This window comes from Zootoca vivipara, chromosome 3, assembly GCF_963506605.1.
Source record: "Zootoca vivipara chromosome 3, rZooViv1.1, whole genome shotgun sequence".
NCBI classification, from domain to species: domain Eukaryota; kingdom Metazoa; phylum Chordata; class Lepidosauria; order Squamata; family Lacertidae; genus Zootoca; species Zootoca vivipara.
In genome coordinates this window covers 6757657-6775043 of record NC_083278.1, presented here as the reverse complement: position 1 = coordinate 6775043, position 17387 = coordinate 6757657, and positions in this window count along the sequence as shown.

Here is a 17387-nt window from a genome sequence, read left to right as displayed (position 1 = left end):
TGATGCTGCTCTGCCCAGTTCCAAAATGGCTGCAGTGCGACTTTTGGCGCGGTGGCCATTTTGGAACTGGGCAAAGCAGCATCAAAAGTCACTTCTGAGCATGCTCCGCCCAGTTCCAAAATGGCGGCAGCGCTACTTCCGGTCTGCTATTTCCGGCCCGGTCCCTTATTTCTCTGACAGCAACTTGGCAGGTATGACCAAGAGTTACATTAATTCATAAATCAGGTTTTAGGGATCACATTCCATTGAGCCCAAAGGCAGAAGTGGTTGGACTCATAGATGTGTCTCTTATCTTTGGACAGTAGACTACATCCTAACCACACAGAGACAAACACATCTTTCCATCCTCCATCAGAGCAAGTAAGAAGCTTCATCAGAGTTCAAGGATGCATTTCAGCCAGGAAAAGTGCTCAGAGAGAAGATAGAGCAGGGCTGGTGAAGCAATATAGAGAGCATGGCTAGGGAGAGTCCCAAAGGCCAAACGAAAATGCTTGAGGCCCTTGGCCTGAGGTTCTGTACCCAGCAAGCATAAATGCACACTTAGACACAACTATCAACATTAGCAAGTACATGTATGTCAACTAGCAAAGAACTGGTTGTCACAGGGAAATCTAAAGAGGATACTGATAGTTATGAAACACTGTGTTTATTACCTTATTGATAGGGTTGTCAAACCCGCAGGGCCAACCCGAATACTCCAGGTTTGACTGGCAGTCGCCAGATGGTAGATGGAGAGCTTGACTCTCTAGGCGAGTGAGGGGGCCTTCTTTATTGTATTAGGAAGATGGTGTAGACACCTTGCAAGCTTCAGCCCAGCATGAGCCAGCTGCACATTCTTGCATACACTCTCTGAGGTGTCTTGTCCTCTTCTCCTCCTTCCTCCCCTTTCCCAATTAACCACCATCTCCAGGGTTCAATAGTGAGAGGGAGCACAGAGGATGACAACCAAATGGGTTGGGCAAAAGAGGAGCAGAATGTTACGAGCAGGCAAGTGGGCCTGGCCTGTTTGCTAGACTTTGTTTTTTATTTGAATGACATGCTCTCAGCGGCACTGGTTCACACTGTGGCCTGCCCCCGTGACATCACCACCCTGCTGGGACATCACCAGGGGCACCCCTAGGTCTCAGGTTTGGTCCCTGAAGTCTCTGGGTCTGAGATGTTGTTGACCTGACAACCCAATTTATTGAGGTGTCAGTATCATAGTGTTATCTTTGGATGACAACCACAACCTACATATTTCTGTGAACTAGCCATAAAAGGTAAAGGGACCCCTGACCATTAGGTCCAGTCGTGACCGACTCTGGGGTTGCAGTGCTCACCTCGTGTTATTGGCCAAGGGAGCCTGTGTACAACTTCCAGGTCATGTGGCCAGCATGACAAAGCCGCTTCTGGTGAACCAGAGCAGCGCACGGAAACGCCGTTTACCTTCCCTCTGTAGCGGTACCTATTTATCTACTTGCACTTTGATGTGCTTTCGAACTGCTAGGTTGGCAGGAGCTGGGACCAAGCAACGGGAGCTCACCCCGTTGCGGGGATTCGAACCGCTGACCTTCTGATCGGCAAGCCCTAGGCTCTGTGGTTTAACCCACATCACCACCCGCGTTCCTAGCCATATATGACTTTAATTTCCTTCCCAGGAATCTCTGCATCATTTCCATCTACCTTCAGGAGTCTCTACATCAATATGGCTAGAGACACCAGGGCATGTATGATAATGGGATGGCTATATAATCTACACATGGGAGGAATGCCAGCCAGTGCATCCCATCTTTTTGTTCTAGTATTAGGATTTTGTCCACTAGTGTTGTCAGTGTGTTTTGGATTATTTTAATTTTTTTTCAATGTAACTCTTTGAAAATAGCAACGTTAACCTTAGATTTTGTGAATAGCAAAGGTCAGGTTGGCCTGATAATGTGACATTGAATACAAGAATAATTTAGTCACTGAAAGGTTAAAGAATTCACGAGCAACTTAATAGTTATTCAGCTTCCTTGTCAGGGTTGGGCAAATTATGAACATATTAAACTGCCTTACACTGAGTCAGACCACTGGGTCCTCTAGTTTAGTGGCTTCATGTGGTCTCAAGCAAAGGCCTCTCTAAGTCTTGTTATTTCATGTTTTCTAAGTGGAGATGCCAAGGGTTGGACTTCAGACCTCCTGCACAAAAGCCTTGTGTTTCACTACTAACCTTAAGCTCTTTCGTAGCTTGTTAAGAGCTACCACAGGGGCCAAAACTTGAGTAAGGAGCCCACAGCTAATTCTAGAATCTTCAATTCTCAGTATAGTACTTCACATCTATAATTTTATGTCTGTTCCCCTTCTTCAGCTACATCACTTCACCTGCCTGAATGGGAGAGATAAAGATGTATTCATTTTTATTTATTCAGCAAAATTGAAAAAGCATTTAAAAAAAACCTATAAGCAGTTTACACAAAATAGTATATTTATTTTGTGTAAACCTGTTCCCAAGATGTTTTTACTATTATTACTATGAACCAGTGTATACATTTTGTTAAATGAAGAATAAACTTCAAGCAGAAGTGAAGGAGAAGGTAAAAGGTAAAATCTGGGATTCAACAATGGGAACAATGCTGGAACACAGAAGTTGGTACCTGCCTGCCCATTCATTCATAGATCATCTTTCTCGCTACATTCCCATAAACATTGCCATTTGGTGGGCATCTTTATTGGTGATTTCTATGTAAATAATTAATACACAATTTAATTTTATCTATTCTCTGTTTTGTTGGGTTGTTTTTGCAGTGACCAGTATGGGAGGCCAAATGGTAGTGTTTTGAACATAACCATCAATCAAGTGAGAACTTCATTTGCATTTATTAAGACTCAGCAGTGAAATTGTTTTCATGAGGGTGCCTGTATTACAAAGAGGTCAAAAACAAATCCCGCCTCACCAGCTGTGCTTTCTAACCTGCTGAGATGACCACAATCTCTAGGATTGCTAGCTCCAAAATCCACTGGATTGATAACTAAAGAGAACTTCAAACACGGAGTTGGCAAGTTGACAATAGCACATCAAAAATGTCATTAAAATGTGGTGGTTTCATTCTGTTGCTTTGTAAACATTTATATCACATGGAGAGCTACTGAGTTTGGTGTGTGTGCCCCTCCCTGGGTGTGCACAGCTCTCTGTGGAAGGGAGGGGAGAAACCATTGGAGTTCTAGATCATGATACAGTGGTACCTCGGGTTACAAATGCTTCAGGTTACAAACTAGAAATAGTACCTCAGGTTAAGAACTTTGCTTCAGGATGAGAACAGAAATTGTGCTCTAGCGGCATGACAGCAGCAGGAGGCCCCATTAGCTAAAGTGGTGCTTCAGGTTAAGAACAGTTTCAGGTTAAGAAGGGACCTCCGGAAGGAATTAAGTAATTAACCAGAGGTACCACTGTATAAGGGGACCCAGGTGGTGCTGTGGTTAAACCACTGAACCTAGGGCTTGCTGATCAGAAGGTCGGCGGTTCGAATCCCTGTGACGGGGTGAGCTCCCGTTGCTTGGTCCCAGCTCCTGCCAACCTAGCAGTTCGAAAGCACGTCAAAGTGCAAGTAGATAAATAGGTACCGCTACAGCGGGAAGGTAAACGGCGTTTCCATGTGCTGCTCTGGTTTGCCAGAAGCGGCTTTGTCATGCTGGCCACATGACCTGGAAGCTATACGCCGGCTCCCTCGGCCAATAATGCGAGATGAGCGCGCAACCCCAGAGTCGGTCACGACTGGACCTAATGGTCAGGGGTCCCTTTACCTTTACCTTTTACCACTGTATAAACTTTTCTTGGCCATTATGAGGCTAAAGAAACATTTTAGAAAAAACGATTAAAAACTGAGATTCATGGATTTGCACACCTGAGTTTTATGGAACACAAGCTAACTCACCACCATTCATAGATTGGCTTATAAATCGTGTCCTCCATCATAGAGTGTTGGGGTGAGATCACCTAAACTGCCTCCCTGTTGTGGGGCGGGACCCATTTGGATAGCCACAACACCCCATTGGACGCCCCTCAGTTGCTGGGGCAGAAATTTGGCTTTTGGGGAAGGTTATTGGCTACCGAGGGGGCTATTTAAGTGGCTGCACGTTATGTGGAGCTTCCTCTTTGTTGTGACATGCATCGGATCTCCCTCCCTCCCTATATTCAGGGTTGTTTGTCTGGCCTTGCTATGCTTGTCTAGGGGTCGTCTGTGTTGGAGCAGGAGCCCAGTAGGAATTTTGCCATTTGGCTGATTGGCTGGTGCCATTTGGTTTCTGCCTACCGTGTAGCAAATCGTCACAACTTTGTAAGGTTGGCGGTTCATTGGTTCAGTGTTTTGCAGAGGGGAAGTGGTTGGCTGTGCCTGCCCCCCCCCCCCGTTGATGCTGCTAGGGAATTCCGTTAAAGGAATCCAGGGACTCGCCTTGCTTTCGTCCGAACCCTGTCACGGGGCTAGGGCCACGCCAAAGTCTCTGGGAGCATCTGGGGTGAGCTGGGAGACTGAAGCCAGCTTCGGGCTCCCCCAGAATGTTTTCCCATACTGACTTCTGGTGGAGCCCAGTTGTCAATGCTGCCCTGCTGAGATCAGGTGCAGCTAGTCGGGAACCATTGCCTAAGCAACCACTCACATGCTGTGATCAATAAAGTTGTGACCAAATCATTGCCAAAAACCTTAAACTAAAATTCTGTGTCAATTGTGTATTTATTTCGGGGGTGGTTTTGGGGATCTTCACATGCAAAGTATAAGTTTGCTCAACAAAGCTTTAGACATAAGTTTGCTCAACAAAGCTTTACACATAAGTATTTGGCCAACTCTTTAAACGACTAATTTTACACTACAGCATTTCTGTATTTGGCTATTCATAGAAGGCATTGGCATTTATTATGTATTATACTCCTTACCAGAGATTGTGTCCTCCCTCAAAGAGGGCACGTGTTGCAGTGCAACCTGCCAACCAAACCCTGTGTTGTGGGTGGGTACGATTGGATAGCCACAACACCCTATTGGTAGGTCCCTCGATGCTGGGTTGAATCAGGCCAATGGGACGCTAGCCAAACCAATCAAAGGACCTATATATGCCCATGCACATGACCCAGAGCTTCCTCTTTTTGTCAGTGCATCGGAACACCTGCCCACCTCTCCCTACTTTTAGGGTTTGCGCGCTTGACCTTGCTATGCTGTCGTGTGTCGTCTGTCGTTGGGACAGGGGCACGGCAGGAATTTCCCCCACTTGGCTGATTGGCTGGTGCCACTTGGGTTTCGCCTGCCGCGTAGCAAATCGTCACAACTTGTAAGGTTGCGGATAGGCTCTGGTTCAGGTCTCACCATCCCTATGTGAAGGGTATTCTGTTAAAGGAATCCAGGGACTCTATGGTTTGGTCAACCCTGAGAGGGGTTGTGCCTGTGCCTGAGTCCAGGGGGACATCTGGGTGGTGGACATAGCATGTCCCTGGCTTTCCACCTATCCAGGTGTTCACCCTTAGCTGACCTATGCTGGAGCTCTGGGTCAGCGCTACCTGCAAGGGTGCAGGGAGCTAGTCGAATCAGAGCCTATGCAACCACTCACTTGCTGTAATCAAGAAAGTTGTGGCCTAAATTCTGCCAAAAACCAAACCAAAATTTGAGTCTTTTCTGAAGTTATTTAAGGGGGGAGGTTCAAAGGTCTAAACACACAAATAGCAAATTCTACACCAGGGTGCCGAAGACTTTAACTAAATGACATTCATTGCCACGGCTCTCTCCCCTGATTTTTCACGCCTCCTTTCCAGTTTGTAATGAGATTCTGATACAAATGCAACAATGAGGTTAATAATCCTTACTTATCTCCTGCAAAGGCGTGCTGTGAAAAACATAGCCCTGTGTATTGCTACTGCTACACAGTTCTGAAAAAGTCATCCTAAACTATTCTTCCGGCTTAAACAGTTAAGGAGATTTCTTTGTTAAGGCTGCTGTAAATTCAGTTCCCACCATCCTTCAAAAAGAAAAGAAAAGGGGGGGGGGAGGGAGGAAGGAGAAGCCAATAATATTAACAAAGGAAAGCACAATACACTATTGAACTAGAGAGCCACAATCTTCAAAATGTCTCAGGGCTTGTCCAGATGGCAGCCTCCTGCACTCCCAGCTGGGCACTGTCATGCTTAACTGGGATTATGGGAATCAACCAAGGGAAAGGCCAGTCGCTTGTCTTGCTTTGGACAACCCTGTGCTAAGCATGCTGTCCTTGTCCCAGTGCCAGCCTTAGACATTTCTGCACCTACCACCAAAAGCAAAATATTACCCGCCCCCAGTCACTCACCTGTTTTATTAATAAAGATATTATGGAGGCTTCAGGAGAGACAATGCAGCCCATTCTAAAATCTGCTGTCTAAAGCTTCACCTCACTTCATGGTACAGCTGCCTTGCCTTGTGTTGACCTCTTCCCAGGGCCATCTTAAGCATATCGGGAGCCCGGGCACCGTGGTGCGATGATCGCTCCAGCGCCCCTCCCCTCCCCGTTTCTCACCGCGGCTGTCTGGCGGGCGCAGCGCCGCTGCAGCAGGCACAGCCGCACGGCGGCGCCCTGGTGCCCTGCGCCACCCAGGTTTGCCTTAGAGCCGGCCCTGCCTCTTCCCTTACCAATCAGCATATGAACTGTGGGAACTGCAAAATATCAGAAGAGTGTGCACAGTGGTCACTCTTGACTGGTTGGCAGCTAAATCTATGGATAGATGTATTATATAGGCTGGAAGAAGAGTCTGACATGACTAGACTAGACTCACGAAGAGTCGGACACGACTAGACGACTAAACAACAACATAGGCTGGATGGTTTGGAGACATGTTTATTTTTTACTCCAAAGTCCAGCCCTCCCCACCATGCAAAGATGTGTAGCTGCACAACTACAGAAACATATTCAAGTAATTCCAGGTGTGGAAGTGAGATATTTTACCTTTTCCTATTCAGTTGTACTCAATACAAAACATTACACTACCTCACGTGGGCTACCCCTAAACAGGAAGCCTTTTCCAGCCATTTATCCACTGGGGGCCTTTATGTATGATGGAACACTTAACCAAGTTAGGAGCCACGTTACCTAGTGTGGTTGCACGCTGTGCACAATTCCTGATTGTGTCTACAAACAAAGAAGAGGGCTTTACAAACCAAAGGAATCTCATGTACACAGAAATTCAATGTACCAGGAACATTATTTTAAAATATTATTATGGAAATTATTTGAGAAATTACAGCACATTCCTATACATGTCTATTCAGTGAATGAATATTCAGTGGTGCTCCTCATGAATATTCATCAGCATTTTAGTGTGATGTTCCCCTAACAGACTCATTTGATGCAAACTTCCTCAGTATATACATTTTTGCAAAGCAATTCCACCTAATGCAATGTAATGCATTTTTGCTTGTTATTTCATATTATATACTGTACACCAGGGGTAGGCAACCTAAGGCCTGTGGGCCGAATGCTGCCCAATCACCTTCTCAATCCAGCCCACGGATGGTCCGGGAATCAGCGTGTTTTTACATGAGTAGAATGTGTCCTTTTATTTAAAATGCATCTCTGGGTTATTTGTGGGGCCTGCCTGGTGTTTTTACATGAGTAGAATGTGTCCTTTTATTTAAAATGCATCTCTGGGTTATTTGTGGGGCCTGCCTGGTGTTTTTACATGAGTAGAATGTGTCCTTTTATTTAAAATGCATCTCTGGGTTATTTGTGGGGCCTGCCTGGTGTTTTTACAAGAGTAGAATGTGTCCTTTTATTTAAAATGCATCTCTGGGTTATTTGTGGGGCATAGGAATTCATTCATTATTATTTTTTTCAAAATATAGTCTGGCCCACCGTATAGTCTGAGGGACGGTGGACCAGCCCACAGCTGAAAAAGGTTGCTGACCCCTGCTGTACACCAATATATGCATGAGATCTATGGATCAGTGGTATACAAATTTAACAATAATGGTAAAAATGTGCATGTCTATGTACACTTCTACCCCAGCACATGCATTATTGTACACAGTACTTTGGTGAAGAACTGCAATGCTCAATCTTGACAATTTTACGTTTCAAAAGGTGGCTCTGTTTTCAGTTCATATATTGCTTTAGATAGTGTGAATTAGGTAGGTGTACTTTTAAACGCAGTCTAATCGAATTTCTCCCCTACCCCTAGAGGAAAGTAAGATAGCTTCATTTCAAAGTAGGCTAAACTCAGTTTCAGGGTTGCTTTTGTAAAAGTAGCACCAACATGTTTATTGAATGTGGAAAGCATGCATTTTGCTTCTGCAGTCCTTTTGTCTTTGATGAGTACTTGTTAGGACACTGCAAATACCAATAATACCCTTTAATCCAAGAGGGATGCTAGTGAGACCTTGTAAATATACAAATTCAGAATATATCACATGCTTAAGAAAAACAGGAACACAATAAAGGATGGGAAATGCAAGCTGGGTGAATAATTGATGTGCTGGTGGCCTGTGGTTGCGTATCATTAATATTATCCCATCAGAACTTCGGGTCTTGGGTTGTGACAATTTGCGATCCAAGCTATAATTCCTTCCACCTAGCACCTTTTGGAGCTTTTCTTTTTAATTCCCCTCCCACTAATCATAAGTCCCTAACCATGACAGCAAGCCTTAGTAAATAATATATCAAGATAAATGATAATTGTTCTGCCTTAAATGTCTCCTAATGAGCACCATAAATTAAAAATTAATATTGCAAAGACTGTATGAATAGCATCAGTGCTATAAACAGACCAGCAGGGATCGAGAATGCAAATGAAAGTGAACCACCTCCCTTATCCTCTCCCTCACGGTAACTGAAAAATCCTAGAGCCAGCAAATTGTTAGGCATTAGAGCTAATAAACAAGTTTAATGTAGTTGTATAACAAGCAATTCGTCCTTATATTTTATTCCAGGTTTGGCAGTTTTTCGTTGTTTTATGGTCCCTCCAGAATTATTGTTTCTCTCATTAGGAACAATGAACTAATTTTAAATTAAAACATTGTCTTGGGTCCAAAATTAGCAAATGAATCAGTTTAGTGCTGCTTCTTGCGACGATCGTGAATGCACACTTCTACCCACTGAGCTACCCATTCATTTCAATGGAAAGAGAGCTGATCCAAATGTTCATGCAGATTAATTTTCTCCACTGAAATGAATGGAGATGTCCTTTCTGGATAGAGAATGTATCTCTGTTCACCAAGCAGTGAGCACCAAAAACCCCACACGTCTGTTCTGCTCTCCCCCTCCCAACCTATACCTTTACCTCCCTACCCATGGGTACAAGGAATGGTGCCTTAGGAAACAGGGTTATGAATTGAGCACCTACACCAAGAGAAGTACGTAGGGTTAATCTGTTAATCCCAGGTGTTCAACTGGAAGAAGGGATTGAATTTTACAGTCAGAATCATTACTTTATTCCATTACCCTTGTTTTTGTTTCTTTGGTTAGTTTTTCTTCAGTCACAGCATTTTGATGGAACAGTGCATGTATAAGTAGGAAATATACTGGAAGGAAGACATCATTGCCTTTAAAATAATTAGCAGGACAATGAGACCATGAAGTGATAAAACCGAATATCCTGGCTTTTGGTGGTGAATGCTTTTAAATTATACAAAAGTTCACATCCTTTAGGCTTGCTTGTGCAAAAACTGAACCCAACAGCAGGCAAAACTGAAACTTCAGTGATCAAAGAACGGTCTGATACAACACAATTTTGAATTTTCTATTTTTCCCCATGCTGAATTGTAAAGACAGATGTCACAAAACCTACATAGTGTTTCTATTTTTTACATATAAAAAAATCACCCACAGGCTGCATCAAGTTGTTCATAAACTAAGCTGTTCTTAAACCAAGGTACCACTGTAGTTCCCTCTCTTTTTAAAGTAGCTTTCGTTTCTTGCCTGGGAACATAAAAACTATTGTACAGAATCCCAGCAGCCATTAATTGGCTTTATACCATAGAGAGTAACCAAGCTATACGGTGATGTACTCCAGCTGAAAATTTGGCCAGGCATTTCCACGTTCCATCCTTCCATTAAGAGAGAGAAATCCATTGTTGCCTGAAATGACAAACTTCAGCTTTGCCCTCTGTAACCTAACAGCAACGCCTTCTTTAGCCACCTATGGCATTGCATTATCACCCCTCAAGTCTGGCCTGCTCTATGATAGAGACACCTGCTAACTAGGAAATGAGCTGAGACAACCACCTTGTTTCACATAGGCCATTGAACAGCTGTCACATGGTAACAACTTCCAGGCATGGCTGACCTGTAACAAACCCTAACCTGTGACCTAGAGGTGAAAGGGTCTGGATCCAATTACCAGTCCCTGGAGTGACCCAGGCGGTCCCCCTATGACCAAATCTCTAAGGCAAAAAAACTAAAACGATGTCCCGCCTTTCAGGCTGCTTTTAAGTGTTATATATGCCACTGAAAAAGAAAAGCTATTAACACAGAAAATTTTATTACTCGCATAATTATTTCAGAAAAACCCAGGCCTAGGTTGCCACAGTAAATTCCTCTTTGCCATTTGCTATCTGGTCTACGTGCGTGGCAAAAAGAAGAGGCGGGGGAACAAACATCCTTCACTTCTTCATTAGTTCTTCGGCACAACTAACGTTCAAAAAGAACGATTGATTGCAGCAGAGCGACGAAAATCTGTAGGTAAAAAATAATTCTCCCTTAAATATTATTAATACAAATATAAATTATTTATAAAGCAGCCTAAGAGGCAAAAGCTGTGGTGACAAAATGACCAGTAAATCGGAAAGTTCCCTGTTTGACTTTCGCTTCTGTTATGAACTTGCTAGCGCTACTATCTCTCCACTGAAATGAATGGAGATGCCCTTTCTGGAAAGAGAATCAGACAGGCAACATCCAGTGCTTTTTTTCTTTAAAAAATGTTTTGACTCAAGAAAATCACCATTTTATAGTTCAAATTGAGAAAAATAAACGCACTAAATGGACAAAAGTACAAAGATGCACAAAATGTTTAGGGGTATGCGTGCCCCTGCACCCCCCCAAAAAAAGCACTGGCAACATCTATCTATGTTTTTCTCAGTGCCTTTTGAAGACCTTTCTCTTCCAACAAGCATTTTAAGTGAAAATCTTTTGTCCTAGCCTTTATTTGCATCGGACTAGAAATTGCATTCACATATGCTCTTATGGCTGTGCTTTTATTGATAATTGATTCGGGATGTTTCAGGAGAAGTGAAATACAGTGGTACCTCGGTTTGTGAACAGTTCCCAAACAACTCAGAACCCAAACGCTGCAAACCTGGAAGTAGATGTTCCGGTTTTCGAAGTTTGCCCCAGAAGCCGAACATGCTCCCGAGCTTCGCTTTTTTACTGTTGCACAGCAAATTTCAGTCCCCCCCCCCTTGTAATTAAGCCTTTTTTCTTCCCACGTCTGCCCTTGTGCCACTCATCGGACTCCCCACCACTGTAATTAAAGCCTTCCATTTCTGATTGCAGTGTTCTGATATTTAGCACTTTCATTTTTTCCCCTATTTTGGGGGTTTTGTGGCTTTTTTGTTTTTATGACTGTGACTTGTTTTTTGTTTTATGATTGATTGATTGATTGATTGTGTGACTGCGGAAATGGATAATGCCCCCCCCATCCAAACAATGACTATCATCAGTGCAAGTAAGGAAAAAAATTCAATTTTAATTTTTATCATCTACAATACTGTCTTATTTATTTTATAGTTCTGATAATTGATTATTGCTTTCATTTTTTGGATCAATGGTCTTGCTAGATAGTAAAATTCATGTTAAATTGCTGCTTTAGGGGTTGTTTTTAAAAGTCAGGAACGGATTAATCCGTTTTGCATTGCTTTCTATGGGAAAGCGCGGCTCGGTTTTGGAATGGTTTGGTTTTGGAACAGACTTCCAGAACGGATTAAGTTTGAGAACCAAGGTACCACTGTAAATAAAATTACTCCCTATGACTATTATGTTATGACAATGACTCACATTTCTCCCAATTTATAGAATGCAGGCTAAGGTCACTCATTGAATTTAAGAAGTGGGGATTCAACCCATGTCCAAGCCTTGCACTCTATCCATTATTCTTCATGACATAAAAATGTTACATGTTTTAATACTAAGATGCAAACCCTTTGAACTTCTACTGTAGTGAGCAAAAACCGTTCCAGCACTTTCACCCATACGGTTACAGAAACTTTCAACACTATATAGCTTTGGGAAAACATACCACTCTGCATCCTCTTTAATCATCAATGTGGCAACATACACATCAAATCCATGCAAAGAGGAATCATCGCTTTGTTTTACAAAACCATACACAAAACTCTGTGAGGTTTTCCACATTTCCGCACTTTGAAGATGGTGATCTGCTTTATAACAGGCACTGTCTTGGGCAGCGCAAAGTCGAGTGAACTGATACATTAAGAAAATAAAGAGAAAGGAGGAGGTTGCTAAAAATAAGTCACTGGCAGTTGACTGACTTCTTAAGGCTCTGAACAGTACCATGCAAAGCCCTTCGGGTCTAAGGAAACATCGGCTGCTTGCTCCAGGCCCTGTGGCAGCTTGCTATCCATCTGCCCAGATTGCCCATATCTCCCTCTGTCTGACTCATAAGAATGATACATTTGTAAAGGAATGGTTTTTAGGAGAGAGAAAAAAATACATATTCATTTCCAAAAGTGATTTAGAAAAGATTAAAGGAGTACCAGTCCTATATGTATGTGTGTGTCGTCTTCTTCTTTGGTGATCACTTGTAGCCGAGTGAGATTGTCTTCCATGAATATGGTCTTAACGGTCAAAATATATAATAAAAAAATAAAGAAATGTCCAGTAGCACCTTAAAGGTAAAGGTAAAGGGTCCATTAGGTCCAGTCGTGACTGACTTTGGGGTTGTGGCGCTCATCTCACTTTATTGGCCGGGGGAGCTGGCATACAGCTTCCGGGTCATGTGGCCAGCATGACTAAGCCGCTTCTGGCGAACCAGAGCAGCGCACGGAAACGCACCTTAACTCTAAGTAGCACCTTAGAGACCAACTAAGTTTGCTCTTGGTATAAGCTTTTGTGTGCATGCACACTTCTTCAGATACACTGAAACAGAAGTCACCAGACCCTTTAGTTTAGTGATAAATTGTAATTCAGCAACTTCTCTAGTTAAAATTTATCACTAAACTGAAAACTAAGTAGAGAATTGGTCTTAATAGAGATACAGTGGTACCTCGGTTTAAGTACACAATTGATTCTGGAAGTCTGTACGTAAACTGAAGCGTACTTAACCTGAAGCGAACTTTCCCATTGTAAGTAATGGAAAGTGAATCCGTTCCAGACAGGTCCGCGGAGTACTTAAACTGAAAATCCAAAGCGTATTTAAACCGAGGTATGACTGTATTGGATTCGTGTCTCATTACATATGCTAATCATCTGCATACTATCACTTGATTTTTCCTGTAGGACTAATTGCAGTCCTTAACAGTCATCAACAGGTTTACCATACCCATTGAGTCAATCACTCATCTCCTACTACCCTCCTGAGAAAACCCCCACCCCACCCTCCCTATATGTAAGGGTCTGGTGACTTCTGTTTCAGTGTGGACACTCCATTATTGCTACCTGAGAAGGCCAACCACACTCTTACATTGCCTTGTCCTCCTATGTGATACTCCCAGCCAAAGGGGTGAGTTCTGGGACTTGAAGGGGGCATTGCACACCCTCTCAACTGCAACATATGGTAATAGCATAGATCCCCATGCCTTTTGTCCCACTGCAAATATAACCTCTAATCATAGCTGCCAAGTACCCCATTTTCCCCGGGAAACCCCCGTTTTTACTTACCTTTTCCCGGCGGTCCCCCCGTATCACTTCGTCTCCCATTTTTCTCTGTTATTTTCTCCTGCCGGTGGCCTTTTTCTGATTTGCCCATCTATGGGCACCGAAAATGGCCGCCACCGGCTTCGAAAGTCGCGTCTATGCATGTCCGGAAGTGTGTAGACATGACTTCCGGTGTCGCTCTGCCCATCTATGGACACCAAAAATGGCCGCCGCCGACACCGGAAGTTGCGTCCACGCACTTCTGGACATGCGTAGACACGACTTTCGAAGCTGGCGGCGGCCATTTTGGGTGCCCATAGATGGGCAAAGCCACACCGGAAGTTGCGTCTACGCAACTTTCGGTGTCACGCGGCTGCCGGTCCCGGATTCTGCAGTCTGGGACTTGGCAGGTATGCCTCTAATAATCATTTTCAAGTCCCTGTTTTCCATTGGACAGGTTATCTCATGCTGACCGGATCTGAGCAAGTCATTCCCAGGCAGATCCACCCGCTCAGTTCTACCTCTCCAAGATGCCATTGCGACTCATGATGCCAGCCAGATGTGGGGCATCTACTTTGTGTTTACACAGTGCGCTACAACCCAGCCAGAAGGCTGAACCACAGTGCTCCTGAACTGACAGCTCCTCCTGACCCAGGACAGCCCAGCCTCTGCTGTTATTATAATGGGAGCATCTATTATAATTTAAACAAAACAACAACAACAACAATAACAACAACAACAACCCTGAACTGCAACCTTAAATATAATGTTCTCCATAATAATCAATGTTTCACAAGCAGATGTACAATTGTACCTTGGGACGTATTCATTACAGCTCAAGGAACACACTCATGGCATTCAGACCATATTCCATCCATATGCTAGTGTGCTTTTAAACCCTGAGTTTATTGGCTTTGGATACTGTTGTGGAGTAAGAAGCTCCCAAGATCATAATTTGTACTTATTGTTACAATTCAAGACAATCCCTCTGAAGCACAAATTTTCATTATACAAGAAGCCTTTCTTTTTTTCTTTTTTTGGATCAGGAAGAGCCCCTGGCATAGAATATATAAATTCTTAGTATGAAATGTTAACATCATTTGAGTAAATGAGGAAAAATGAAAGCTCTTCAAGAGAGACAGTGGAACTAAATCATCAGTACAGCTGCTGAACTCACAATGAAAATGAGAAGCATTGTGGCCTACTGTTCAGGATTACTTTAGTGCTATAAAATGCAGAGTATTGAGCTATCGTATTTGTAAGTTGTTATAATTCAATGAATGTCACGACTTATCTTTTATTCATATAGGTACATTCCAATTACCACTGAAGGAACTTTGTCAAAGGTTAACTATCTAAAATTGCTCAGGCAAATTTAGTCTGATTTGTACTTTTTTTAAGCAATCAAAGGTATACATACTCCATTTTTTTTAAAAGAGATGAAGTAAAATATGGACAAACAACTTTTAGAATACTGTTATAAATAGCTTAGTTAAAATTAGGGCAATACAACTAAGTTCTCCATCACAGGAATTGGAGAGGAAGCCATTTTGGGTGATTGTCTCGTTCCCCAAATCCGCTCTGCAGCAGCTGCAAGAGGAGAACAATTCACTGAAAACTGTCTCCATTGGCAAAGCAACACGAAATGGGTATCAATACAGTGGTACCTCTGGTTATGAACTTAATTTGTTCTGGAGGTCCATTCTTAACCTGAAACCGTCCTTAACCTGAGGTACCACTTTAGCTAATGGGGCCTCCCGCTGCTGCCGCGCCGCCGGAGCACGATTTCTGTTCTCATCCTGAGGTAAAGTTCTCAGGTACTATTTCCCAGTTAGTAGAGTTTGTAACCCAAGGTGTTTGTAACCCGAGGAACCACTGTACAAATATGCTGGCCACCCATGACAATGCTTGCCCATAAATGAAAAATTCAGCTCAGTGGCTAAAAATCTTTAACTGCAAAAAAAAAACAAAAAACATTTGAACAAAATAATAATTTTTCATTATGCTGATCTTCAAAATATGTGGGGTACTGGCAAAGAAAGGCCACTTTCTGCTGTTTTGTACTACATTGATAAGCACTATGGACACTGGGCATTATGGATAAACAGCCAGTTTTAAATTTCCAGAACTCTTGATCTGGAACATTTTGTTAATAGCATGGTTAATTATCCTTTGGTTGCAACACTTCCTTTCAAAGGTATTTATAATCATCAATTGTTTCGGGAGCTTAATAAGACAAACAGGTTCAAATAAAGTTCCTATCACAGATTATCATTTGCAGTTCTTGGGTTGTTTTTTAAAAAAACTGTTAATTGGACGTCTGCTCAATATAAGATGCAAGTTATGAGACCATGCAGAAATCTGGACAGGATTTGACTCTGCAGGTGAGAGAATTTTGTCATCTGCAAGAACGAGAAAGATTGCATCTAATGAAATTCTCTCTTCTTCCCCACTGCTATTCAAAGTTTAGGAATCCACTGCTTCATCCCAGATGCAAGAGAAAGGTACACAAAGCAAGGCATTTTTTGCACGTGGCCAGGGAAGAGCAGAAAATCACATCTTTCTGTGAATAGTGGCCTTAACATGGCTTTCCCTCAGGGTGTGCACTGATTATTGCTGGACAGGGCCCTATGCTGAATGTAACCCATTATGTCTCCATTCAGATATTCAGGAAGCCTATTGTTTCCACAACAGAGTCCTATTGTTTTAAATGTACAGCCCCAACCTCATTTTCAAGCAGCTTTTGGACAATATAGGGGGGGGAGGGAAAAAAAGCGGAGGAAAGGAAGAAACTCAAGGGAAGCAGCTGATTAGATTCTGGCAAGGAGGACCAAACATCTGCTTTAAACAAAAGACATCTGCATATTTCACATTTATTTTTCATAATTTACAGAAGCAACCTGCCAAAATTTAGCAAGGGAGAATAAGCTAGCACATAATTAGCTAAAGTTTGCTTGCTTTAGAAGTTATTAGCATGAAGCCCAGTAGCTCACCTGGGAGGACATCAAGGCATGTAGATAACTACAGTTTGATTTTGCAAATTCAATTTTCAGTCTGGTGTGCCAGGCCAAAAAGATTCATTGTTGCCATGTATGTAGGGGATAGGGTGGGTGGATGTGCCAATTAATGCCATCCAATGAACAATCTACCGTCCCTATGTCAAGCTGCCTCCCGGGCTTTGGCAACATCGGTTATTAAGTAAGATTTGATTAGACAGAAGGCTTTCTCTGCAGCTACTAAATGAAACAGGGTGCGGGTTATTGAATCAAATGGGCACGTAAGCAGCATGTGTACAGATGGTGTTGCAAGCAGAAGGATTCCCCTCCTACAGACCCACACCCAAAACTTGCTTGATCATGCGCAGAAGTAATCCTCAGTCCACAACTGATTGGTGGAGGTGTGTTTAGAAAGCATAATGAGAAGGGGTGGGTGGGTTGCGTGTGTTAAAAGGTACCTCTTAATGTGCTCTGACAAAAAAAAGCTTCAGGTGTAACTTTAAACTAAGGAGCAGTACAGGAAAGAAAATGTTTCCCGAAAAGCAAAATAAAACGAGGAGATTATTTCACTACCAGCCTATGGTAAACTCAGAAACCTTGCGCTAGAAAGGGAGTGTT